Source organism: Pomacea canaliculata, linkage group LG3 (assembly GCF_003073045.1).
Source record: "Pomacea canaliculata isolate SZHN2017 linkage group LG3, ASM307304v1, whole genome shotgun sequence".
Classification (NCBI taxonomy): domain Eukaryota; kingdom Metazoa; phylum Mollusca; class Gastropoda; order Architaenioglossa; family Ampullariidae; genus Pomacea; species Pomacea canaliculata.
The window spans coordinates 24034886-24038444 of record NC_037592.1 but is presented as its reverse complement, the minus strand read 5'-3'; positions in this window follow the sequence as shown (position 1 = coordinate 24038444).

The window sequence follows — 3559 nt, the reverse complement described above, 5'->3', positions numbered from 1 at the left end:
TTTTTTTAAGCACGCTCCACTGGAAATTAAGAGTTGTCGAAACTTAAGCAATCACTTACTGATACGCTGTCAGCTTGCCGGAGTATTTCCATGCTGCCCCCACTTTTATTATTTTTCTTCGGTGATATACTGTTTGAGGGTGGACGTTGGCATGAGGTTTATTTTCGTAACAGCGTTAAACACATTAGAGGCGGACATTTTAAGGCCCTCGTATTTGCTTGAGCTAGCAAGGTGTGCTTTGTGAAATATGAGTGCTTTTCGAGTATTTCACTTCACTTTAGTTGATTCGACTCGGGGAGGATTTAAAATCGCTGGTGCCTCACAGGCCCATCGTATAAAGCTGGAGGGGCACTCCGAGTTCAAGAAGTTTTCCAGACAAAATGAAATGTATATTGACTACTTCCTTCATGGACGAGTGCAGAATAATTAAAAATGAGTCTGTTTAGTTATAATATTATTATAGTTGATCAGGAGAGTAGTTTGAACGATTGTGAAGAATTGTTAATGGCTTTTCGAAGCGCTTCTCTTTGCCCAGACCTACATGACTGTAGAAATGTCTCAGTAGTCCACTCCTACATGAGTGTATCTATATGAATGTAGAAGGATCTCAGTCTGCAGTACTATATGGCTGTAAGAGTATCTCAGTCCGCTCAGTCTGATATGACTTAGGTAGTATCTCAGTCCACCCAGTCCTATATGACTATAAGAACACCTCAGTCTATGGTTCCCTTCACGCTCGCTAAAATCCTAAACGTAATCTTTTCAGTAATCTTCTTCGTTCCTAATATTCCTCGATATGTATTCAGCTTCCATTTGTTTTTATTTTCACACATTTTTTTCAAAATATAGTCTGGCAGATTACTTGTATAATGTCTTGAACTAAATGTATAAAAACTAAATCATTAATTAATCGGTTGGTTGGTTTAGTCAGACACCTTATTCACCAGGGCATATTTTTAGTTCCTACCTTCTTCCCCAAATATCGAAAGTTTATCTATGCCTTAATCGACCTATAGCCCCCGTGAACCTGAAATTACAAGACCAGCCTACTGTTGCTCTGTAAAGTCCTGCGTTACCAAGATGATATTCAAGCCGTTGACACACGGAGACAAACCAGAGCACGTGTTATTTGGTCTCTTAACATTCAGGGTTGATATCACCATTTATGTTGAATGAAGCATTTCAGCTGTCAATAGTGTACATACCTTCCAAACAAATTGGAGCAACCATAAGAGAGCACCCGTGTCTGCTAATATAAAACGAAGGTCGCAGCACGAACCTTTTGCACTCATATTTGTTACCCTCCACTCAGCGTTTTACTTCTTCTTCATTTATTGGTGTAGTCACTGTCCATGGTTAACAGCTTTCCTATCATGTCAAACGAATGTGTCATTTATTCATTCGTTCAATTTGTTTCTTTGTGCGTCGCTTTGTCCCAGTTGTGGACGAATCTTAATAAATCTTCATTTAGCACTTAGCTTTTGTGTCTCTCATGGTACTACATGTATCATACAATCAGGAAGACACTAGTCGAAAGTCACACTGTATAAATGTCACACTGCATGTGTCACACTCAGACTCTAGCCAAAGGTAATAAATTGTCTGCATGTGTCAACCTCCCCCCAAATAGTACACTGCATGTTACACCCCCAAGGTAAAAAATGTCACACTGCATGTCACACTCTAGTCAGACCCTAGCAGAATTAAAAAATGTCACACTTCAGGTAAACTGCTATTAAGGATTAGACCTGCAGTTTGTTCACAGATCATTGCGAAAGGAAATTCCAATATTTTTATATACTGATAAAACAGGGTACACGAATACATCTACCGACATCGTTTAGGGAAAAAAACCAGAACCTTGCCTTTGAATGGTTTGTGTGTGTGGCCAGATAATAAACGATATCGTCAGTTAAGAATCGCTTTAAGTTATAGCCTAAATTGTTGCCTGAGAGCGAGCGAAACAACGAAAAAGAACAGGCAATATTTTATGGAAAATAAATAAGTTGTTGGTGTTTAGTTTGGATTAAGGACCAGATAGCCTTATCTCGACAGAAGAAAGTGAAACCTTCTTTCAGGTGAAAATCAACAGTGGCAGCTGCACTTGTCTGAGCCCGTGGTCCTGTATCGTGAGATTAATGTATCCCGAGCAGCCGACTCTTTTTTTTTTTTCTTTATCTCGGTTTACGATCTCGTGTAGGCGGGATCTTGGTTTTCTCGCAGATTTTTAATCTCGTGTTCGCGAGATCTGCATTTGCAGCTTATGACAACGAAAAAAAACCAAAACAAAAAACAAAAAACAAAAAAAAAAAAAAAAAAAAAACAAACCAATTCAAAACAACAAACAAACAAAACAAAACAAAAACAAACCAAACCAACAATAACAAAAACCCAATAAGAAGTTATTTTAATCCTTTAATATCAGTAGCATTCACGGCATTCAAGATGACCATATGTGGTAATCAGACTGTTTCATTTTCTTTTAAATTTTCTTTTTCTGTCAGTCGGAATCCGTGTAGGCTGGATTGTCGACTTGAAAACAGCACAAAAGGCAGCACGTGGGGATGGACAAACATAATTAAAGTAGAACAGGGACGCGAGAGTATTGTTGTCGAATGCGATGCACAGGTAAACATTGCTCACCCTAGCTTGGTGCCACAGGTAGCTGCTACAAAGTGGGTCAGTGATAAGGACTGTTTGTTGGTGCCGGCAGCTGCTCTTGTAAGAACTGGGCTAGTGACCTTCCTTTTCCAGCAAAATAAATTTCTGCTTGGATAGAACACAGTTTCTTAGCCTCTTGCTGCTGTTGTTTATCTTACTGTCTGTGTTGTTTCTTGTCGTCGTTGCTGTTTGACTATGCAAGAGTGCGAAGCATTTTTTTTTTTTTTTTTTTTTTGCTCCTCTGTCACCTGACGACAAAGTTCATTGTCATTTATCTTAATACAATACAACTTTAGTAATCCACAGGCATTCTTAATTGATGCAAATTTTGAGTAGTGTGTGTGTGTTTGTGTTTGTGTTTGTGTTTGTGTGAGGACATACGTATGTATGTGCGCGCGGCAATGTGAGTTTCTTTGTGTTTTATCAGAATTGTATTGGGAGGAGAAGTGTGTGGGTGGCTTTGGTGGTGATGATGAGGGCGTTTGTGTTGTGCGTTTGAAGGTGTGTGTTTGGGAGCAGTTTGTGGCAGTGTGTGTCTGTGTATGAGTGGAAGAGTGAGAAAGAAAGTGAGAGTGTGAGAGATCGAGGCGCACGTGCGATGTTTGTCGGAGGGTGTGGTTTGTGTGTGCATGTGTATTCTCGCAAGACCCAAAGAGAGTCTTTTATTTAAGAGGGTCCTGAAGTGATTGTGTAAATAATTGTTCTTGCAGAGGTCCCAAATGTACAAATAGCTCTCTGCTATGAAGCATTCTAAAAATATTTTTAAAAAACCAAATGTGCCCCCCCCCTCCAAATAAAATAAAGCCACTAAAACCTAGCAAAAATGATAAAGTTTTAGAATAATAAAATAATTTTATAAAAACTTATCAAACAATCATGACCCTTGAACTCACGCATG